This window comes from Oryctolagus cuniculus, chromosome 3 (genome assembly GCF_964237555.1).
Source record: "Oryctolagus cuniculus chromosome 3, mOryCun1.1, whole genome shotgun sequence".
In the NCBI taxonomy this organism is placed as follows: Eukaryota; Metazoa; Chordata; class Mammalia; order Lagomorpha; family Leporidae; genus Oryctolagus; species Oryctolagus cuniculus.
Genome location: NC_091434.1, coordinates 41,436,358 through 41,451,337, shown reverse-complemented (window position 1 = coordinate 41,451,337; position 14,980 = coordinate 41,436,358).

The window sequence follows — 14,980 nt, the reverse complement described above, 5'->3', positions numbered from 1 at the left end:
TTCATACATTTATTGGCCATTTGTATGTCTTCTTTTAAGAACTGTCTGTTGACGTTCTTTGCCCATTTATGAACTATTTTGTTTGTTTTTTATGGTTGAGTTTTTTGTAGTTGATTCTGTATAGAATCCTGTCTGAAAAATATCTTACAAATAATTTTCCCATTCTGTTGGATCTCTCTTTACCCCATTGATTGTTTCTTTGTTGTGCAAATTTCCTGAGTTTGATATAATCCCATTTGTCTAGATTTTTTTTGTGTGTTGCCTGTGCTTTTGGAGTGTTATCCAAGAAGTGCTATACCGATGTCTTAAAGTGTTTCCCCTAGATTTTCTTCTAGCAATGTCATAGTCTGAGGTCTTAAATTTAGTTCTTTGATACACCTTAACTTGATTTTTGTATATAGTGAGAGGTAGGGATATAATTTCAATCTTTTATACGTACATATCCAGTTTTGCCAGCACCATTTATTGAAGAGATTTTTTTTCTCTAATATATGCTCTGAACACTTTTGTCAGAAATCTGTTGGCTATATGTACATGAATTAACTTCTGAGATCTCTATTCTGCTCCATTGATCTATATGGCAATTTTTATGCCAGTATCATTGCTGTTTTAATTACTAAGGCTTTGTAGAATGCTTTGAATATAAAAAAGCCTTCAGATTTTTTTTCTTTTTCTTTTTCTTTTTCTTTTTTTTTTTTTTTTTTTTTTTTTGCTTGGGATTGTATTGGCTATTCTGAGTCTTTTGTGATTCCATATGACTTTTTTTCCATATGACTTTTAAGATTTTTTTTCTAATTCTGTAAAGAATGCCATCTGTATTTTGGTAGAGATTGCACTGGATCTGTAGATTTCTTTAGATAATATAGACATTTTAATGATCTTGATTCTTCCAATCCACAAGCAAAGAAATTCTTTCCATTTTTTTGTGTCTTTTCTGATTCTTCCATCAATGTTCTATAATTTTCATTGTTGAGGTCTTTCATTTCTTTGGTTAAATTTATTCCTGAATATCTGATTTTTCTGTGGTTATAGTGTCTGGATTTCCTTTTGGTAAGTTCATCATCAGCATATAAAAAAGCTAGTGCTTTTTTTCTGTTTATGTTATAATCTGCAACTTTACTGGATTGGTTTGTCAGTTGTACTAGCTTTCTGGTGGTATGTTCAGGTTTTTCCACGTGCAACATCATGTAATCTGAAAACATGGATAATTTGACTTCCTTTTTGCAATTTTGATGCCTATTATTTCTTTTTCCTCCCTAATTGCTCTCACTAATACTTCCATTACTATATTTACTATGAGTGATGAAATTTGGACATCTTTCCCTTGTTCCAGATCCGAGGGGAAATGCTTTCATCTTTGTCCCATTCGGTATGATATTGGCTATTTATTTGTCATATATAACCTTTATAATTTTGAGTTATGTTCCTTCTATACCTAATTTTATGTTTTTTTTTTTATCATGAACAGAAATTCAATCTTATGAAATCCTTTTCCTGCATCTACTGTGATGAACATATGGATTTTGTTCATTCTGTTGATGTGATTTATGACCTTCTTTGATTTAAAAATGTTGAACCACACATACATCTCTGGGTTATATCCAGTTTTTTTTTTTATCTGCTGGGTGTGAAAATAATTATCATTGCTGTTCTAATTTGTATTTCTCCAAGTACCAGGTTAAACATCTTTTAGGGCTGGCGCTGCGGCTCACTAGGCTAATCCTCCACCTAGCAGCGCCGGCACACTGGGTTCTAGTCCCGGTCGGGGCGCCGGATTCTTTCCTGGTTGCCCCTCTTCCAGGCCAGCTCTCTGCTGTGGCCAGGGAGTGCAGTGGAGGATGGCCCAAGTGCTTGGGCCCTGCACCCCATGGGAGACCAGGAGAAGTACCTGGCTCCTGCCTTCAGATCAGTGTGGTGCGCCAGCTGCAGCGCGCCAGCCGTGGGGGCCATTGGAGGGTGAAGCAACGGCAAAGGAAGACCTTTCTCTCTGTCTCTCTCTCTCACTATCCACTCTGCCTGTCAAAAAAAAAAAAATCTTTTAGATCGCTTATAGACTTTTTGAACACTATTTCCTATGAAATTCCTGTTCAATGTGCTCAACTTTCTATTGGCTCTTTACCTGTTTTTAAATTGATTTCTAGAGATTCTTTATGTAGTCTGGGTTCTGATGTTTGGATATTATGTGTAAAATTATATTATATTTTGTCCAGTCTTATTATTTTTAAAAGAAAGAACACATTCTTCCAGTAAAATTAAATTATTTACCAATGAAGATATGAATCACAATTTTTTATGTATCACTTAATTAATGGTTTTCATGGGGAGGGGTTCTCTTATACTATCACATTTAGAACAAGAAAGGAGCTATAAATTGTAGCACATTGCACAAATCTAGGAAGTATAGATGTCCAAGGCTAGTCTACAGATTTTTTTTCTTCATTAAAATCATGAAAATATTTAAAGAAATTTAAATAATGCTAGTTTAGTTTTAAAAATATTCCCCTGATATCAATTCCATTTATGGTGCTCATAAATATCAAGACATTCTATCTAGTTCCAAAGACATAAATTTTCAGCTTGATACTATATGTATATATTTTCAATTATTTTTAAATTAATAATTAAGTTTATTTTACCCTGTTGTATATATTTTAATAGGTTTCTATTTGTAGTTTATTACCTACACCTAAATTCTTGCCAAGCTAATTTTTTCTTGCTTGCTAGAGCATTGGATACATCATTTTCTGATTCTGTATTCAATAATGTAAGTTTAGAAGCTTGAAAACAGCCACAAGCAGAGTGCCTGAACCACGGGAATTGGAAAATGTTTAAAGCAGAGATTCCCATCTCCCCCAGATAGCTAGTTTTGAAAATTTACCAGCATACCACTGACCAGGAACATTCAATACATATCACATTTGTTCATCACTAGTAATTACAAGGTCATCATATCCAATAGGCATTTTTTCTTACTTTTAAATATTTTTATTGGTTTATGTATTAGAAAAGCAGAGACAGCAAGATACACAGAGAGAGAGAGAGATGGATCGATAAACAGACAGGTTTGCTCTGCTGATTCCTTCCCCAAATGTCTGCAACTGCAGGGGCTGGCCCAGGACAAAGGCAGGAGCCTAAAAGTCACGTGGTGGCACAGACCCTACTACCTCCTAAAATTTGCATTAACATTAAGCACCTGCTACTTTTCAGGCTGTACATTAGCAGGAAACTGGAATCAAATGTGTAAATGGGACTTGGATTCTGGCTCTGATATGGGATGCAGGTATTCCAAGTGGTATCTTAACCACTGCACTAAAGTGCCCCTTCATTTTTTTTTTTTACTTTTTAAAAAAATACTAATTTATTTATTTATTTATTTGAAAGAGTTACAGATTGAAAGGAAAATACAGAGATATTGTTCATCCACTGGTCACTTCCCAAATGGCTGAAGCAAAAGCCAGGAGCTTCTTCCTGGTCTCCCATGTGGGTGCAGGGGCCCAAGGACTTGGGCCATCTTCCTTTGCTTTCCCAGGCTCATTAGCAGGGAGCTGGATCAGAAGTGGAGCAGCAAAGGCTCAAACTGGGATTCATGTGGGATTCCAGCAATGCACACAACAGCTTAACCCACTGCATTGCAATGTCAGCCCCAATTTTTGTTTAGTTTTTATGTAACTTTTCAGTCATTGATCACTTCTTTCTTCTTGAAATAAGGCTTTCTTCAATTGTACTCCAGGATTTCGCTCCCATTGATCATTCAGCCACTTTACTTGTTTACCATTTCTCAGTCATTTTACCTATTTTCTTTCTATCTCTCTAACATCCAAATGTTGAATGTGAGGCAAGTGTTTGGCATAGTTGTTAAGATACTGCTTGGGATGCTGGCATCCTCCATCAGAGTGCCTGGGTTCAAGTATAAGCTCAGCTTCAGCTTCCTGCTAATATGTACCCTGTGTGGCCGTGGTGACAGCTCAAGTATTTGGGTCCCTACTGCCCTCATGGGATATTGAGTTCCCAGCCCCTGGCTTCAGTCTGGCACCATTTAGGGAGTGAACCAAACATGGGAGGTCTCTCTTCCTCTTCCTCTCCCTCTCCCTTACTCTCACCCTCCCCCCCTTTACCTCTCCCTCTCTTTGCCTTTAAAAATAAAATGTTGGATGTTTTAAGATTCAATCCTCAGAACTCTCTGTTTTCTATCTAGACTCACCCCCCTAGGTGATCTCACCCTTGCTATTTTTTTTTTTTTTTTTTTGGACAGGCAGAGTAGACAGTGAGAGACAGAGAGAGAGACAAAGGTCTTCCTTTGCCGTTGGTTCACCCTCCAATGGCCGCCGCAGCCAGGACTTGGGCCATCCTCCACTGCACTCCCTGGCCACAGCAGAGAGCTGGCCTGGAAGAGGGGCAACCAGGAAAGAATCCAGCATCCCAACCAGGACTAGAACCCGAGGTGCTGGCGCCGCAAGGCAGAGGATTAGCCTAGTGAGCCGTGGCGCCGGCCCTTGCCTATGTCTTTAAATACCCTTCACATACTGGTTATTCTCAAACGTTCCTCTCTGACCTTAGCTGTCTCTCCAATTAGAGGATTCATATTTCAGCTGCTAGCTTGACACCATTTCATAAATATCTAAAGACAGCTCAAAATTAAAATGTGCAAGTTTGTCTCAGTATTTTGTAATTGCATTTTTACCAATTACTTACCTCAGCATCCTTGGTGTCACTCCAACTCTTCTTTTCTCCCACTTCCCCCTTGGCTCAAGTCATAATCCTGTGTCTCTGGTTTAGTGTCGCCAGGCTTCCGTTTTATCCCCTTATAGTCCCTTCTACACGTGATTCTCTGAATTCACAAGTCAGAGCTGATCATTCTTCTTCAGAGCACTGGAATGGTTTCCATCTGCCTCTGGTAACAGCTGAAAGCCTTAGCGTGTCCTAAAAATTTCTCTATAACGTGCCCACTCAATTCCTCTTTGACCTGGCTCCTATCTGCCTCTATCTCACCCCTCATCCGTCTGCAGCTATGGGGGCAATTTTTCAATCAGAAACAGCCCATTACTGGCACAAGAGCTTTGTAGATAGCTAATTCCTCTGCCTGTAGTCTCTCAGCTTATCAGAGTCCATGCTGACTCTGGTTATCTTCTGCCACTCCCTTACTCACTATTATGCTTCTAAACAGCATTTGCTTTTTTTTAAATTTTATGATGGCATCTTCAAAAAGCTCATGTGAAATGCACATTATGAAAAAACTATGCATTTATTTAAGAGTTTACAACAAAATAAGCATCTTTTCATTCCACTTTTCCATCAGCTTTTTGAGGTACCCTGTTATATCTTCCAGTTAGCACATAAGCCAATGAAGAAAAAAGAATCAGTTTTCTTTATTGCTATATTCCCAAAACCTAGAAAAATTCTTCCTCTATAATGGGCATCAGTCAACATTTGTTACATAAAAATAGTTATAATGACATTTTATATTTAGTAGATTATTTTTCTTACATAAAAATAATCATAAGAAGAGTTGATCAACATGCTCTTATATGGTTTCTTCTGCCCATCTTCTAAAGAAGACATCAAGTGCATATCTGTGCAATGAAAAGTGACCCACCCTCTTGCTAAGATATCCAGCACAGAAAATCAAGTGTGAGAAAATATAGCAATAAAACCTACATGAATGTCACAGTTTCTTTGGCCCTCCTAGTTACAGAGATAACTAATTTTTCCAGGTGCAGATGAGCAATCTGATCAGATATACCTGTGGACTTTAATCTTATCATTCACACTGGTTACAGAAGTTTGCTCTTCACCAGAGAGAAAGTACCATACAGGCATTCCACCAGTTCTATGAAAAATTTCTAAAACCCTCTACTTGACATCTTCCTGCCAAATTCCTGCTGACTGCAAATGAGCACAAAATGTCAGCTTTTGTTATTTGAAGCACTAATGATGGATTTGAAATATTTTCCTAACTTTGATTCCAGGATTCACTATTATGATTTAACTGGTGCAATATCCCAAGTCCCGTTAACGGAAGACTCAGATTTTAATAGGGAGCTTGATCAAATCCAAATAGAGAAAATTTTGAGTGAATTATTTTGAGAGCTCTATTCAGATTCTAATAAAATTTCTAAAATCCTGTCTAGCTTAAAGTTATTGATTTCCTAGAGAATGAAGGATGCAAACCTCTTGCTAAAGAACATGCTGTTTTTCTTCTGTAGTTTAAATTTCACTTACTGACACAACCACCATCAACAAAATATTTAATGATAGAACATTTATGCAAAAATATTTCAATTTGAAAATGAAATACAAACATTATATTTTTACTTTCCATATTATTGGATAAATAGCATTTTTTTTGAACTTTTATTTAATATATGTAAATTTCCAAAGTACAGCTTTTGGATTACAGTGGCCTTTTCCCCCCATAACCTCCCTCCCACCCGCAACCATCCTATCTCTCACTTCCTCTCCCATCCCATTCACATCAAGATTCATTTTCAATTATCTTTATACACAGAAAATCAATTTAGTATATACTAAGTAAAGATTTCAACAGTTTGCACCCACACAGAAATACAAAGTGTAAAGTACTGTTTGTGTGCTAGTTATACCGTTAATTCACATAGTATAACACATTAAGGACAGAGATCCTACATGGGGAGTAAGTGCACAGTGACTCCTGTTGTTCATTTAACAATTGACACTCTTGTCATGAGGCTTTTGTCACGTGTTGCCAAGGATATGGAAGCCTTTTGAGTTCGCCAACTCTGACCTTATTTAGACAAGGCCATAGTCAAAGTGGAAGTTCTCTCCTCCCTTCAGAGAAAGGTACCTCCTTCTTTGATGGCCCTTTCTTTCCGCTGGTATCTCACTCACAGAGATCTTTCATTTAGGTCAATTTTTTTTTTTTCCCACAGTGTCTTGGCTTTCCATGCCTGAAATAATCTCATGGGCTTTTTAGCCAGATCTGAATGCCTTAAGTGCTGATTCTGAGGCCAGAGTGCTATTAACAGCAACTTTTAAAATGAGAATCAGTTACTCATTTTAAAAGACATAGTAATATATATATATATATAAATAATATATATATATATATATATATATATAAAATGCTCACTCAGTTCTTTCAGTTCAGCTGTTCACCAGTTTCCCTGAAGTATGCCTTGGACTTATCTGGGTGTGTGTCGTTGCTTGTCAAGTTAGAATTCATTTCTGAAGCAAAGTAAAATTGAACAGACTGGTAAAGTAGTATCTGTGGGCCATTTCAGAACCAAAGTCCAGTCTCTAGAACCCCAGCATCTTTGAAAATGCCCGAGGATTGAAATGCCCTTGGGAATCCTGAAAAACCTAACATTGTTCATCAAAGGACAGTAAAGAAGACTGGCAAATGTGCATAGTGCCTGTACAGCAGACAATTGAAAAGCGGTGGCTCACATCTCTGCTCTTATTTGAATTATCCATTGAGTCAGTTACTATACATTTCTAGCTAGCATATTCCATCTTCTCTATTTGTCTAATAATGGCTATTTGCTTTCAAAAATAGTTCTGGTGTACTTGTTAGCCAACTATCTGGAATGTTAAAAAAATAAAAGAAAAAATTCCCCAACTCTATAGTACAAATATATGGCAAAAACATGAGACATGTGTATGATTTTTCTGTTAACTGTATCAGGAGCCAGACAGAGAGGTGAGCCAATTCATTTTTAAACATTTAATCATTTTGAGAGAAGAAAAATGTAGGAAACACATAAATTGTTTTAAATAGATACTTTTTAATTCTAGGGATGAACATTTTGGAATAAGGGCCAAAATGGAGGCTACTAACTGGAAAAGTCTGAATCTTGACATCTAGTACTAAAAAAATAGTTCTTATAAAGTAGATAAATTGGCAAAAAGTAGCATTTTCACATTCTAATATTCTTCTCTAAGTCATTATGCATTTAGTATACATAAACATACTTATGTGAATGCTGATATGTATTTCATATCAAATATTTATTTGCGTATGCATACAATGCCTGCCATGTGTCAAACACCATTAATTTTTTTTTAAAGGCAGAGTAGACAGTGAGAGAGAGCAAGACAGAGAGAAAGGTCTTCCTTTACCATTGGTTCACCCCGCAATGGCCACTGTGGCCAGTGCACCATGCTGATCCGAAGCTAGGAACCAGGTGCTTCTCCTGGTCTCCCATGCGGGTGCAGGGCCCAAGGACTCGGACCATCCTCCACTGCACTTCCTGGGCCACAGCAGAGAGCTGGACTGGAAGAGGGGCAACCGGGACACAATCTGGTGCCCCCACCAGGACTAGAATCCAGGGTGCCAGCGCCGCAGGTGGAGGATTAGCCTATTGAGCTGTGGTGCCAACCCTCAAACACCATTCTTTATGGTGGTGTTCTGAAAACAATATAACATAGTGTGTACAGGTAAGAAATTCATAGTCTAGTGGGAAGAGGGTTTAGCACAGCAGTCATTTTGAAGGGCATTAGTGTCGATATTACTGTACCTTCTAGGAAAAATACCCAATAGTAATTCTTTCTTTGCATCCACCCACCAGGTTGTTTTAGCTATGACTTCCCTGAGGTTCCTTATCTCAAAGGCTCTAAGTATGAGGCTGATGAATCTCCTTCCTTACAAATATTTCCATGGTTCCCAGCCTCCCAGAGAGCATTGCCAGAGAAAATGTAAGGTGCTGCATTAAATGTAAATTTAAGATTGATAAATACTTATAAGTGATAGTAAATCTCGTGCATTATATGGGATATGCTTATTCTTTAAAATGTTACATATGTAAGTGTGACAACCAAGTCATTGTTTAATTCTATTTTCCCTCAAACTAAGCCCCTCTCTAACTGATAATGTTCTGGGGAGTAATATTTATCTATCAATTTTACCAATTCTTAGAATTACAATTATGATAAAGTGGGATGGGAATAGGTCCGATATTCACAAAGCTTGCGGAAAATGCCTATCATGAAAAAGCTCTGCATGAATTTCAAAACTGTTTGTGTTCCAATAGGCTTATCTTTTAATTCCACTTTTCTAGACACTTTTGGAAATGCTCTTGTATGATGAGAGCATGCTCTATATATAGAAATGTCTGTTTTGATTGGTGATGGGCACGGCACTAGTAAACAGAGTATAGAGACTAAAGAGGGAGGGAAGAATTTCCTGGGCAAAGAGAAGCATCTGTAAATTCACAAAGACATTGGAAAACAAAGGCTGGTTCACACTGGTGAACTGCTGAGTACTGCTAGAGTTTTGGAAGCTTGTGGGACAGCCGCATGTTCCTAAGTTATCTGGCTAACGATTTCGGCGTTTCAACCTGGAATCAGAAGGCAAGGGCAGGTCCTATATTAGAGTCCCTCCGAAGCACAGCCTCAGACAAGAATGTGGGTATGGATGGTTTATTTGAGAGGTGAACCCCAGGGAGCAGGAGTGAGGGGACAGAGAAAGCCAGGCACCCATGGAGGACAATTCAATCTAAGAGTGAATCATGTAAATTGCTGCTGAAGACAACAGGGTTTTGACTCCATCAGGATCGCGGAATAGGATACTGTATGCCTTATGTCCTTGAGAAGAGTGGAAGCTAGGGCATTTATCAAAAACATCCCAACCGCCACTGATCAAGAGAGTGAGAAGATGGCAAGTGCTAACTCCTGCCAACCTTCAGGCTTAGTATTGTGCACAAGTCAAGAAGGCTGCAATGGCTTTCTGGGCTTGGCAGGCAGAAAGCAAAAGTGGGACATTTGCTCGAGGTGGGACACTGCATGGATCTGAGATCATGCCTAAAATTAGCTGTAGCCCAGGAGATGAGATGGAGGGCACCAACAGTGTCTGCTATAATCAGAGATTCATTGGCAATTTATATTGCAATTATAATTTGCTAAATTGTAACCTAAGCATAGTACTAAGGCTGAATCATTCACAAAAAACCCAAGAGAAGAAGGAAATATTAATTGATTCATAAATGCTATGAATTATTACCTAAAATTATACAGCATCTTATATGCTAGTAACTCGTTATCCAAAAACCATAGTACTACAGCCTTCCAAAAGGATAAAAGCAGCCAAAAGATGCACACAGAGAATGTAAACATTATAAATCCATATGAAGAAAAAGCTTGCTATTTAAAACTAGGGAGAGTAATATGTTTCTCAGTATGGCTTGTGGGTAGTTTTCAAAATTCTGAATGGATATTCAAATGCAAGTAAACTGTCTTTAGCTGCATTAGCAAATCTGTGGAAGAGAAAGGTGTTTGAGGGTGGAGGAGTAGTATTTACTGAGTTCCCAATAGGTGAGAATGTGAACTTCATAATCACCCTGAGGAGTGGGTATTATTGTCTCCTAAAAATACAAAGGAACTGAGGATCGCGGTGTCTCAAGGGTTTATTCAAAGTCATAAATGTGGTAAATGGAAAAGTCAGTACTCAAATCCATGTCCCTGGGCTCTTCAGTTGTCCTAAAAGCTAGTTATTTTGGAGGGAAAAGTGTTGAAATATTTGTAATTCTTCAAAAACTAAGGTTCAAAATTCAAACATACTAAAACACATGTTGTAATATTGTCTGCTTGTAAAATATGTATTTTGGTATTTTACGGTCATAATAATATTTATAGTAAAATATATTGAGGCCACATGAAAAGGAATCTCTGAAAATGTTAAAGAATAGAGAGAATTATTTTGGCCATAGACAAGGATTTAGTGAAAATGAAAATGTATCAGCATGTTTGGTAAAGAGAGGAAAAAAATGTTTTCTGTGGTCATGTTTTCCAACTTTAAGTGTATTTCCTATCATATTTTAATATAAACAGGGTGTATTTATATAGCCTAAAGCAATAGGAACCAGATTCCTTGTTTTGAAGATGCCAAAAAATGTATCTTCAATGATGATAAGCAACAACAGAGAAGAGTGAATAAAAAAATCAAGATTTTAATTTTATTGCACAAATATGCCATAATGACAGATCTATACAGGATTCCCACCCACCCAACCCTGATACAGGGAAGGGTCTGCCAACATTCCCATTATAATCCTTAAAGGGAATTCTGATATTTTAACGCACATGAAATTGGCATGTAGATTCTCAACAAGATGTTTTTTTTTTTTTTTTAAATATTGAAATAAAAGGATCTAAATAGCGTCGGCTGGCTTTGATTAGAAGGCACATAGCACGAGAGTTCTGGTGTGCTGTTAGCCCTCATGATGTCACTGGGATGACTGTACTTGTTTCAGTGACATTGAAGTGCCTCCAGAGGATAACGCCAAAGGAGAGATTTTATTTCCAGGAGTACTAACAAAGGTGCAGCATCCAATTTCTTCAAACTATTATAGAAACTACACATGTAATACTGAATCTTATTTTAAATCATTCTGCTTTTCATTTTACAAGGTAGAAAGCTGTCGCAGACAAGAGGGTGTATTGCATCATGGTAGAAACACAGGCTCTGGAGCTAGGCTGCCCGGGTTTGGATCCCAGATACATTTAATTCTTAGCTATGTGACTACAGCCTCTTAATGTGTTTTCTTCCCTCATTATAAAACAAAATCCATAGTAATAAGATAGTAGGTTTGAGTATTTAATGAACTAATGTAAGCAAGTGGTTAGAACAAACAGCAGACAGAAATCACTCATAAAATATTGAAAACTAAGCAAAAGCAACCCACTATGCTTGTACCCATTCTGAATAAAAATCTACTCTTAAATTGTACAGGAAGGAATAAAGTGTGAAATTTCTCTATCTCTCTCTGTATGTGTATGTGTACGTGTTTTTCCCTCTAAAATATAGGTCCTGAGAAAATCAATAAATTAATTAAATAATTAATTTAAACATTAAATTAGATTGGTTAAATGTTGAAGATGATGATGATACATGTATTTCTTAGACTTTTTAATATGTTTGTGAAAGAAATCTGTATGAAAAGTATCAGGGTGGCAATGGGACAAATGATTCAGCACAGTCACCAGGCACTATGACTTGGGTCAGGAGCCATGTTGTCTCGCAGAAGTATGATGTGAGTCATGTATGTAATGGTTTCTTAAAGTTTATGCCATGTACTCATCATGGCTTTAATTCCTTTGTGGATGGGAAGTGAATGTAGATACAAAATTTCATCCAGACACTGTTGTGGAAAAAAATGCCAATTACTCCCTAATGTTATGTTCGAACTTGTTGTTTACTAATTATTATTCTGTAGGAAGGAAAGAAGAACATCCATCTCCAAAAATTGCCTGAGCACCTCAGTGCAGCTCCTTAACACATCAACACTCAGTCTTCCTTTTCTAGATACACTTTTATTTTATTTTATTTTATTTTACTTGACAGAGAGAGAGAGAGAAAGAGAGAGAGAAAGAAGCAGAGATACCCCATCTGATTCATCCCCCAGATGCCTTTAACTCCAGCACTGGGCCAGGCCATGACCAGGAGCATAGTGCTAGGGGATGTGGGAGTCCTCCATTAGCAAACTGCAAAAGGCAACTTGTAAGGGATGGTGATAATATGCACCCAAAGGCATACACAGTGTTCAGTAAAACACTAAGTTCTTTCCTTTTGCTAAGACTTCCACGTTTTCTCTGACTGACATTTTTCATAACATGAGGTTGCCAGGGCTGGGGCTGGGGGCCTGAGACAGGGGTTGTGGAGTGCCAGATGTGTGGGGGCTGCATCCTGTGGTTAGTTGTCCTGCATCTCCAGGTAGTTCGTCTAGGCTTCTCCAGGTCTTTCTCTCTGTTCTCCTTGGATGCCAGAAAAAAGCAAAAGCATAGGGGCTCTTTTGTATGCTTTTAGCTTACGAATGGTATTATTCTAATTATAGCAATTTAATGACCTTTGGGGAATTTTAAGCACTAGTTGGTTCTTTATACAAACTTAATTTATTACACATATTAAAATATTTAAAACTGCACTTATTAACCTGATTTCCTGTGTAGTTACTTCAGTTAACTTTTAAATAATTCAAATAATGTCTTCCTGATGGAGTATTATTATAACAAGTTAAATTTGTAAATAGGGCAGACCTGAAGTTCTTGTAAAAGCTTTAATACTATAAACTTAATAGGATTCCAATCTAAAATCTTAAGTCTAAGTCAATTATCCAACTACTTATTTCACATTAGATTTACCATGAGAAGATAACTTCTTTTCTAGTTTACAATTACACAAAATATCAAATATACACAGATTTTTTTCATAGTAGTAATTTTTAGTCCTTTAAAGTGTTTTTTATATTAAACCAAAATCCTCTAAGAGTGGGTTGATGCTTGGCACAGGGAAAGGAAAGGAATTACTTTTGCAGTTAATTGAGGTAGATAAACACCTGATATTTGCACGAAAAAGTTGAGGAGATCCTTCTCCATGACCCTGATGAAACACACTGATGTATGTTTACAGTTGTTACAGCAGTAGTTCCAGAACTCACCACAGCGATCCCCTTTGCCCATTTATCTGAGCTCTAGTCAAAATACATTCCCTCATCTTTCTATCCACTCAAGTTCTGAAGTACTTGCTCTCATTTGATTCAATAGAGACTGCTAAAAATTTTTACTTATTTATTTAAGAGATGGAGAGAGAGAGTGAGAATTAGAATACTTATTCATTGGTTTACTCCCCAAATGTCTGTAGCAGCTGAGTTTGAGCTTATTTATTTATCACCAGGAGACAGGAGCCTGATCCAGGTTTGTCTCATGGGTGGCAGGGACCCCAACTACTTGAACCCTCAATGTTGCCTCCCAGTGTGCTCATTAGCAGGAAGCTGGAGTCAGAAGGCAGCCCCAGAACTGGGAACTGAATCCAGGTACTCCAATGTGGGAAATGGTCATCTCAGCCATAAGGCTAACCCCACACTCCACTCTACTCCACCACCACAGCCAACAACACAGTATGGCATTTTGATTCCCAATTTAAATAAATGAGTTTTTCTTTTAACCCTAAGCAACTGTAACTTCAAATCATTCTCAAATTACATGAAGTTAAAGGCTTTTCTATTATTATTTTTTATTTATTATTATTTTAAAAACTTTGTACTTAATGAAGTGTCCCTATTTAAATGTTCTTGGGACTATATAATTGATATGGATATCTGAATACTTGATTAAGCTGTAATTTAATGACTTTGTCTTGCTAATGATCACAACAGTCAACAATTAGGATTTTCCTCATGCTATGTCCCCTTCTGTCATAAACATTTTGCTTCAGACTTATTTCGCGTTCTTTCATCTCTGTGCTGTTCAAGTGAGTCAGAAACATCAACATGGTGCAGTAACAAAATTCAACAAGGATATGCATACTCTCTTTCCTTAGAATATGTTGGAGTTCTTTTTTTTCTTTTTATGTAACAGTGTAGATTTACAGATTTTCATATTCTTGGTGCCTTCAATCAATCATAAATCATAGTATTCTCCTTTTGGTGCTTACATTATAGCAATTATTTACATTATGGCCTGTATTCAGGGAAGCTGAGGGAAGGGACAACTTTTAAAGGTAAAACGATGGGAGTTGGCATTGTGACACAGAAAGTTAAGCTGCTACTCTGAGTACCAGATCAGTCATGGCTGCTCCACTTCTGATCCAACTGACTGCTAATGTGCCTGGAAAAACAGCAGATGATGGCTAAAGTGCTTCAGACCCTGCCATCCACATAGGAGACCCAGATGGAGTTCTAGGCTCCTAGCTTTGGCCTGGTACAGCCCTGGCCATTGCTGCCCTTTGGGGAGTGAACCAGTGGAAAAAAGATCTCTTTCTCTCTTTGTCTCTCCCTCTCTCTTAGTAACTCTTTCAAGCAAATAAATTAATCTTTTTAAATAAGGTAAAGTGATGAGATTCACATAAATTATTTTGAAATAATAATCGTAGGCCACAAAGATCAAGTAAGATGACACCCATCTGAGGTTGAGCAGGCAGTGGTACAGATGTCTTTACAGAAGTATTTTTAATGTAAATGTCATGATAGTCTGTCTTCAAAGTTCTGGCCATCTTTTGGGAGAGTTCAGGTAT